Source organism: Coregonus clupeaformis, chromosome 14, assembly GCF_020615455.1.
Source record: "Coregonus clupeaformis isolate EN_2021a chromosome 14, ASM2061545v1, whole genome shotgun sequence".
In the NCBI taxonomy this organism is placed as follows: domain Eukaryota; kingdom Metazoa; phylum Chordata; class Actinopteri; order Salmoniformes; family Salmonidae; genus Coregonus; species Coregonus clupeaformis.
In genome coordinates, this window is record NC_059205.1 from 8,088,126 (window position 1) to 8,097,711 (window position 9,586).

The 9,586-nt window shown below is 53.2% G+C and overlaps 1 non-coding gene across 1 annotated transcript; it reads right to left on the reverse strand.

Annotated features, from left to right (window-relative positions):
• Positions 1–8,868: 8,868 nt before the first annotated feature.
• trnas-uga lies at positions 8,869–8,950 on the reverse strand. The gene has a single exon. It is a non-coding gene; the product is annotated as a tRNA-Ser (tRNA).
• Between the last annotated feature and the right edge of the window lie 636 nt (positions 8,951–9,586).

Here is a 9,586-nt window from a genome sequence, read left to right on the forward strand (position 1 = left end):
TGGGTATATGGTTGGGGTGGTGGGTATATAGTGGGGTGGTGGGTATATGGTGGGGTGGTGGGTATATAGTGGGTGGTGGGTATATGGTGGGGTGGTGGGTATATGGATATATAGTGGGTTGGTGGGTATATTTTGGGGTGGTGGGTATATGGTTGGGATGGTGGGAATATGGGTGGGGTGGTGGGTATATATGGTGGGTATATAGTGGGGTGGTGGGTATATTGTGGAGTGATTGGGTAAATGGTGGGGTGGTGGGTATGTGATTGGGTAAATGGTAGGGTGGTGGGTATATGGTGTGGTGGTGGGTATATAGGTATATGGTTGGGGTGGTGGGTATATGGTGGGTTGGTGGGTATATGGATATATAGTGGGTTGGTGGGTATATGGTGGGGTGATGGGTATATGGTTGGGTGGTGGGTATGTTGTGGGTATATGGTTGGGTGGTGTGGGTATAGTGGGGTGGTGGGTATATGTTGGGGTGGTGGGTATATGGTTATATGGTGGGGTGGTAGGTATAAGGGTATATGGTTGGGGTGGTGGGTATATGGTTGGGGTGGTGGGTATATGGTTGGGATGGTGGGATGGTGGGTATATAGTGGGGTGGTGGGTATATGGTGGGGTGGTGGGTATATGGTTGGGTGGTGGGTATATGGGTGGGGTGGTGGGTATATGGTTGGGTGGTGGGGTGGTGGGTATATGGTGGGGTGGTGGGTATATAGTGGGGTGGTAGGTATATAGTGGCGTTGTAGGTATATGGTGGGGTGGTGGGTATATGGTTGGGTGGTGGGGTGGTGGGTATATGGTGGGGTGGTGGGTATATAGTGGGGTGGTGGGTATATGGTTGGGTGGTGGGGTGGTGGGTATATGGTGGGGTGGTGTGTATATGGTTGGGTGGTTGGGTGGTGGGGTGGTGGGTATATAGTGGGGTGGTGGGTATGTGGTGGGTATATGGGTATATGGGTGGTGGGTATTTGGTGGGGTGGTGGGTATATGGTTATATGGTGGGGTGGTAGGTATAAGGGTATATGGTTGGGGTGGTGGGTATATGGTTGGGGTGGTGGGTATATGGTTGGGATGGTGGGATGGTGGGTATATAGTGGGGTGGTGGGTATATGGTGGGGTGGTGGGTATATGGTTGGGTGGTGGGTATATGGGTGGGGTGGTGGGTATATGGTTGGGTGGTGGGGTGGTGGGTATATGGTGGGGTGGTGGGTATATAGTGGGGTGGTAGGTATATAGTGGGGTTGTGGGTATATGGTGGGGTGGTGGGTATATGGTTGGGTGGTGGGGTGGTGGGTATATGGTGGGGTGGTGGGTATATAGTGGGGTGGTGGGTATATGGTTGGGTGGTGGGGTGGTGGGTATATGGTGGGGTGGTGTGTATATGGTTGGGTGGTTGGGTGGTGGGGTGGTGGGTATATAGTGGGGTGGTGGGTATGTGGTGGGTATATGGGTATATGGGTGGTGGGTATTTGGTGGGGTGGTGGGTATATGGTGGGGTGGTGGGTATATGGTTGTGTTGGTGGGTATATGGTTATATGGTGGGGTGGTAGGTATAAGGGTATATGGTTGGGGTGGTGGGTATATGGTTGGGGTGGTGGGTATATGGTTGGGATGGTGGGGTGGTGGGTATATAGTGGGGTGGTGGGTATATGGTGGGGTGGTGGGTATATGGTGGGGTAGTAGGTATACGGTGGGGTGGTTGGTATATGGGTATATGTTGGAGTGGTGGGTATATGGTGGGGTGTTGGGTATATGGTTATATGGTGGGGTGGTGGGTATATAGTGGGGTGGTAGGTATATAGTGGAGGTGTGGGTATATGGTTGGGTGGTTGGGTGGTGGGTATATGGTGGGGTGGTGGGTATATAGTGGGGTGGTGGGTATATGGTTGGGTGGTTGGGTGGTGGGTATATGGTGGGGTGGTGTGTATATGGTTGGGTGTTTGGGTGGTTGGGTGGTGGGGTGGTGGGTATATAGTGGGGTGGTGGGTATGTGGTGGGTATATGGGTATATGGGGGATGGGTATTTGGTGGGGTGGTGGGTATATGGTGGGGTGGTCGGTATATGTTTGGGTTGGTGGGTATATGGGTATATGGTTGGGGTGGTGGGTATATGGTGGGGTGGTGAGAATATGGTTGGGTGGTGGGTATATGGTGGGTATACGGTTGGGGTGGTGGGTATATGGTGGGGTGGTGGGTATATGGTGGGGTGGTGGGTATATGGTGGGGTGGTGGGTATATGGTGGGGTGGTGGGTATATAGTGGGGTGGTGGGTATATGGTTGGGGTGGTGGGTATATGGTTGGGGTGGTGGGTATATGGTGAGGTGGTGGGTATATGGTGTGGTGGTGGGTATATGGTGGGGTGGTGGGTATATGGTTGGGTGGTGGTATATGGTGGGGTGGTGGGTATATGGTGGGGGTGGTGGGTATATGGTGGGGTGGTGGGTATATGGTGGGGTGGTGGGTATATGGTGGGGTGGTGGGTATATAGTGGGGTGGTGGGTATATGGTTGGGGTGGTGGGTATATGGTGAGGTGGTGGGTATATGGTTGGGGTGGTGGGTATATGGTTGGGATGGTGGGTATGTGGTTGGGGTGGTGGGTAAATGTTTGGGTGGTGGGGTGGTGGGTATATATTGGGGTGGTGGGTATATGGTGGGGTGGTGGGCATATAGTGGGGTGGTGGGTATATAGTGGGGTGGTGGGTATATGGTTGGGGTGGTGGGTATATGGTGAGGTGGTGGGTATATGGTTGGGGTGGTGGGTATATGGTTGGGATGGTGGGTATGTGGTTGGGGTGGTGGGTAAATGTTTGGGTGGTGGGGTGATGGGTATATGGTGGGGTGGTGGGTTATAGTGGGGTGGTGGGTATATGGTTGGGGTGGTGGGTATATGGTTGTGTGGTGGGATGGTGGGTATATGGTGGGGTGGTGGGTATATTGTGGGGTTGGTGAGTATATGGTTGGGGTGGTGGGTTATGTGGTGTGGTGATTGGGTATATGGTTGGGTGGTGGGTATATTGTGGGATGGTGGGTATATGGTGGGGGTGGTGGGTATATGTGGGGGTGGTGGGTATATGGTGGGGTGGTGGGTATATGGGTATATGGTGGGGTCGTGGGTATATGGTGGGGTGATGGGTATATGGGTATATGGTTGGGTGGTGGGTATATGGTGGGGTGGTGGGTATATGGTGGGGTGGTCGTTATATGTTGGGGTGGTGGGTATATGGGTATATGGTGGGGTGGTGGGTATATGGTGGGGTGGTGGGTATATGGTGGGGTGGTGGGTATACGGTTGGGTGGTGGGATGGTGGGTATATGGTGGGGTGGTGGGTATATGGTGGAGGTGGTGGGTATATGGTGGGGTGGTGGGTATATGGTGGGGTGGTGGGTATATGGTTGGGGTGGTGGGTATATGGTTGGGGTGGTGGGTATATGGTGTGGTGATTGGGTATATGGTGGGGTGGTGGGTATATGGTGGGATGGTGGGTATATGGTTGGGGTTGTAGGTATATGGTTGGGTGCTGGGTATATGGTTGGGTGGTGGGTATATGGGTGGTGGGTATTTGGTGGGGTGGTGGGTATATGGTTGGGTGGTGGGTATATGGTGAGGTGGTGGGTATATGGTGGGGTGGTGGGTATATGGTGGGGTGGTGGGTATATGGTTGGGTGGTGGTATATGGTGGGGTGGTGGGTATATGGTTGGGGTGGTGGGTATATGGTGGGGTGGTGGGTATATGGTGGGGTGGTGGGTATATGGTTGGGGTGGTGGGTATATGGTGCGGTGGTGGGTATATGGTTGGGGTGGTGGGTATATGGTTGGGATGGTGGGTATGTGGTTGGGGTGGTGGGTAAATGTTTGGGTGGTGGGGTGGTGGGTATATGGTGGGGTGGTGGGTATATGGTGGGGTGGTGGGCATATAGTGGGGTGGTGGGTATATAGTGGGGTGGTGGGTATATGGTTGGGGTGGTGGGTATATGGTGAGGTGGTGGGTATATGGTGAGGTGGTGGGTATATGGTGTGGTGGTGGGTATATGGTGGGGTGGTGGGTATATGGTTGGGTGGTGGTATATGGTGGGGTGGTGGGTATATGGTTGGGGTGGTGGGTATATGGTGGGGTGGTGGGTATATGGTGGGGTGGTGGGTATATGGTGGGGTGGTGGGTATATGGTGGGGTGGTGGGTATATGGTGGGGGTGGTGGGTATATAGTGGGGTGGTGGGTATATGGTTGGGGTGGTGGGTTATGGTGAGGTGGTGGGTATATGGTTGGGGTGGTGGGTATATGGTTGGGATGGTGGGTATGTGGTTGGGGTGGTGGGTAAATGTTTGGGTGGTGGGGTGGTGGGTATATGGTGGGGTGGTGGGTATATGGTGGGGTGGTGGGCATATAGTGGGGTGGTGGGTATATAGTGGGGTGGTGGGTATATGGTTGGGGTGGTGGGTATATGGTGAGGTGGTGGGTATATGGTTGGGGTGGTGGGTATATGGTTGGGATGGTGGGTATGTGGTTGGGGTGGTGGGTAAATGTTTGGGTGGTGGGGTGTTGGGTATATGGTGGGGTGGTGGGTATATAGTGGGGTGGTGGGTATATGGTTGGGGTGGTGGGTATATGGTTGTGTGGTGGGATGGTGGGTATATGGTGGGGTGGTGGGTATATTGTGGGGGTGGTGAGTATATGGTTGGGGTGGTGGGTTATGTGGTGTGGTGATTGGGTATATGGTTGGGTGGTGGGTATATTGTGGGATGGTGGGTATATGGTGGGGGTGGTGGGTATATGTGGGGGTGGTGGGTATATGGTGGGGTGGTGGGTATATGGGTATATGGTGGGGTCGTGGGTATATGGTGGGGTGATGGGTATATGGGTATATGGTGGGGTGGTGGGTATATGGTGGGGTGGTGGTTATATGTTGGGGTGGTGGGTATATGGGTATATGGTGGGGTGGTGGGTATATGGTGGGGTGGTGGGTATATGGTGGGGGTGGTGGGTATACGGTTGGGTGGTGGGATGGTGGGTATATGGTAGGGGTGGTGGGTATATGGTGGAGGTGGTGGGTATATGGTGGGGTGGTGGGTATATGGTGGGGTGGTGGGTATATGGTTGGGGTGGTGGGTATATGGTTGGGGTGGTGGGTATATGGTGTGGTGATTGGGTATATGGTGGGGTGGTGGGTATATGGTGGGATGGTGGGTATATGGTTGGGGTTGTAGGTATATGGTTGGGTGCTGGGTATATGGTTGGGTGGTGGGTATATGGGTATATGGGTGGTGGGTATTTGGTGGGGTGGTGGGTATATGGTTGGGTGTTGGGGTGGTGGGTATATGGTGGGGTGGTGGGTATATGGTTGGGTGGTGGGGTGGTGGGTATATGGTGGGGTGGTAGGTATATGGGTATATGGGTGGGGTGGTGGGTATATATGGTGGGTATATGGTTGGGGTGGTGGGTATATGGTGGGGTGGTGGGTATATAGTGGGGTGGTGGGTATATTGTGGGGTGATTGGGTAAATGGTGGGGTGGTGGGTATATGGTTGGGGTGGTGGGTATATGGTGGGGTGGTGGGTATGTTGTGGGTATATGGTTGGGTGGTGTGGATATAGTGGGGTGGTGGGTATATGTTGGGGTGGTGGGTATATGGTGGGGTGGTGGGTATATGGGTATATGGTGGGGTTTTGGGTATATAGTGGGTTGGTAGGTATATAGTGGGGTTGTGGATATATGGTTGGGGTGGTGGGTATATGGTGTGGTGGTGGGTATATGGTTATATGGTTGGGGTGGAGGGTATATGGTGGGGTGATGGGTATATAGTGGGGTGGTGGGTATATGGTTGGGTGGTGGGTATGTTGTGGGTATATGGTTGGGTGGTGTGGATATATTGGGGTGGTGGGTATATGTTGGGGTGGTGGGTATATGGTTATATGGTGGGGTGGTAGGTATAAGGGTATATGGTTGGGGTGGTGGGTATATGGTGGGGTGGTCGGTATATGGTTGGGTGGTGGGTTATATGGTGGGTATATGGTTGGGGGTGGTGGGTATATGGTGGGGTGGTGGGTATATGGTTGGGATGGTGGGGTGGTGGGTATATGGTGGAGTGGTGGGTATATGGTGGGTGGTGGGTATATGGTGGGGTAGTAGGTATATGGTGGGGTGGTGGGTATATAGTGGGGTGGTGGGTATATGGGTATATGTTGGGGTGGTGGGTATATGGTGGGGTGGTGGGTATATGGGTATATGGTGGGGTTGTGGGTATATAGTGGGTTGGTAGGTATATAGTGGGGTTGTGGATATATGGTGGGGTGGTGGGTATATGGTTGGGTGGTGGGGTGGTGGGTATATGGTGGGGTGGTGGGTATACAGTTGGGTGGTGGGGTGGTGGGTATATGGTGGGGTGGTGGGTATATGGTGGGTTGGTGGGGTGGTGGGTATATGGTGGGGTGGTGTGTATATGGTTGGATGGTTGGGTGGTGGGGTGGTGGCTATATAGTGGGGTGGTGAGTATATGGTTGGGTAGTGGGTATTTGGTGGGGTGGTGGGTATATGGTGGGGTTGGTGGGTGTATGGGTATATGGTGGGGTGGTAGGTATATGGGTATATGTTTGGGGTGGTGGGTATATGGTGGGGTGGTGGGAATATGGTTGGGTGGTGGGTATATGGTGGGTATATGGTTGGGGTGGTGGGTTTATGGTGGGTGGTGGGTATTTGATTGGGTGGTGGGTATATGGGTATACGGTTGGGGTGGTGGGTATATGGTGGGGTGGTAGGTATATGTTTGGGTGGTGGTATATGGTTGGGGTGGTGGGTATATGGTGGGATGGTGGGTATATGGTTGGGGTTGTAGGTATATGGTTGGGTGCTGGGTATATGGTTGGATGGTGGGTATATGGGTATATGGGTGGTGGGTATTTGGTGGGGTGGTGGGTATATGGTTGGGTGGTGGGGTGGTGGGTTATGGTGGGGTGGTGGGTATATGGTTGGGTGGTGGGGTGGTGGGTATATGGTGGGGTGGTAGGTATATGGGTATATGGGTGGGGTGGTGGGTTATATGGTGGGTATATGGTGGGGTGGTGGGGTATATGGTGGGGTGGTGGGTATATAGTGGGGTGGTGGGTATATTGTGGGGTGATTGGGTAAATGGTGGGGTGGTGGGTATATGGTTGGGGTGGTGGGTATATGGTCGGGTGGTGGGTATGTTGTGGGTATATGGTTGGGTGGTGTGGATATAGTGGGGTGGTGGGTATATGTTGGGGTGGTGGGTATATGGTGGGGTGGTGGGTATATGGGTATATGGTGGGGTTTTGGGTATATAGTGGGTTGGTAGGTATATAGTGGGGTTGTGGATATATGGTTGGGGTGGTGGGTATATGGTGTGGTGGTGGGTATATGGTTATATGGTTGGGGTGGTGGGTATATGGTGGGGTGATGGGTATATAGTGGGGTGGTGGGTATATGGTTGGGTGGTGGGTATGTTTTGGGTATATGGTTGGGTGGTGTGGATATATTGGGGTGGTGGGTATATGTTGGGGTGGTGGGTATATGGTTATATGGTGGGGTGGTAGGTATAAGGGTATATGGTTGGGGTGGTGGGTATATGGTGGGGTGGTCGGTATATGGTTGGGTGGTGGGTATATATGGTGGGTATATGGTTGGGGTGGTGGGTATATGGTGGGGTGGTGGGTATATGGTTGGGATGGTGGGGTGGTGGGTATATGGTGGGGTGGTGGGTATATGGTGGGTGGTGGGTATATGGTGGGGGTAGTAGGTATATGGTGGGGTGGTGGGTATATAGTGGGGTGGTGGGTATATGGGTATATGTTGGGGTGGTGGGTATATGGTGGAGTGGTGGGTATATGGGTATATGGTGGGGTTGTGGGTATATAGTGGGTTGGTAGGTATATAGTGGGGTTGTGGATATATGGTGGGGTGGTGGGTATATGGTTGGGTGGTGGGGTGGTGGGTATATGGTGGGGTGGTGGGTATACAGTTGGGTGGTGGGGTGGTGGGTATATGGTGGGGTGGTGGGTATATGGTGGGTTGGTGGGGTGGTGGGTATATGGTGGGGGTGGTGTGTATATGGTTGGATGGTTGGGTGGTGGGGTGGTGGGTATATAGTGGGGTGGTGAGTATATGGTTGGGTAGTGGGTATTTGGTGGGGTGGTGGGTATATGGTGGGGTTGGTGGGTGTATGGGTATATGGTGGGGTGGTAGGTATATGGGTATATGTTTGGGGTGGTGGGTATATGGTGGGGTGGTGGGAATATGGTTGGGTGGTGGGTATATGGTGGGTATATGGTTGGGGTGGTGGGTTTATGGTGGGTGGTGGGTATTTGATTGGGTGGTGGGTATATGGGTATACGGTTGGGGTGGTGGGTATATGGTGGGGTGGTAGGTATATGTTTGGGTGGTGGTATATGGTTGGGGTGGTGGGTATATGGTTGGGGTGGTGGATATATGGTGGGGTGGTGGGTATATGGTTGGGGTGGTGGAATATGGTTGGGTGGTGGGATGGTGGGTATATGGTGGGGTGGTGGGTATATGGTGGGGTGGTGGGTATATGGTGAGGTGGTGGGTATATGGTGGGGTGGTGGGTATATGGTGGGGTGGTGGGTATATGGTTGGGGTGGTGGGTATATGGTGGGGTGGTGGGATGGTGGGTATATGGTGACGTGGTGGGTATAATAATAATATGCCATTTAGCAGACGCTTTTATCCAAAGCGACTTACAGTCATGCGTGCATACATTATTATAATTTTTTTTGGTGTATGGGTGGTCCCGGGGATCGAACCCACTACCTTAGCGTTACAAGCGCCGTGCTCTACCAGCTGAGCTACAGAGGACCACAAAATATTACTAAGAAAGACAGTTCCATCACTACGCTGTGAGCAGGGTTCGAACCTGCGCGGGGAGACCCCATTGGATTTCAAGTCCAACGCCTTAACCACTCGGCCATCACAGCCGAGTGGTTAAGGTATATGGTTGGGGTGGTGGGTATATGGTGGGATGGTGGGTATATTGTTGGGATGATGGGTATATGTGGGGTGGTGGGTATATGGTGGTGTGGTAGGTATATGGGTATATGGTGGGGTGGTGGGTATATGGTGGGTGGTGGGTATATGGGTATATGGGTATATGGTGGGGTGGTGGGTATATGGTGGGGTCGTGGGTATATGGTGGGTGGTGGGTATATGGGTATATGGTGGGGTGGTGGGTATATGGTGGGGTGGTGGGTATATAGTGGGGTGATGGGTATATGGTGTGGTGATTGGGTATATGGTGGGGTGGTGGGTATATAGTTGGGGTGGTGGGTATATGGTGGGGTGGTGGGTATATGGTGTGGTGATTGGGTATATGGTGGGATGGTGGGTATATGGTTGGGGTGGTGGGTATATGGTGGGGTGGTGGGTATATGGTGGGGTCGTGGGTATATGGTTGGGTGGTGGGTATATGGTGGGGTCGTGGGTATATGGTTGGGTGGTGGGTATATGGTGGGGTGGTATGTATATAGTGGGGTGGTGGGTATATGGTGGGGTGGTGGGTATATGGTGGGGTGGTGGGTATATGGTTGGGGTGGTGGGTATATGGTGGGGTGGTG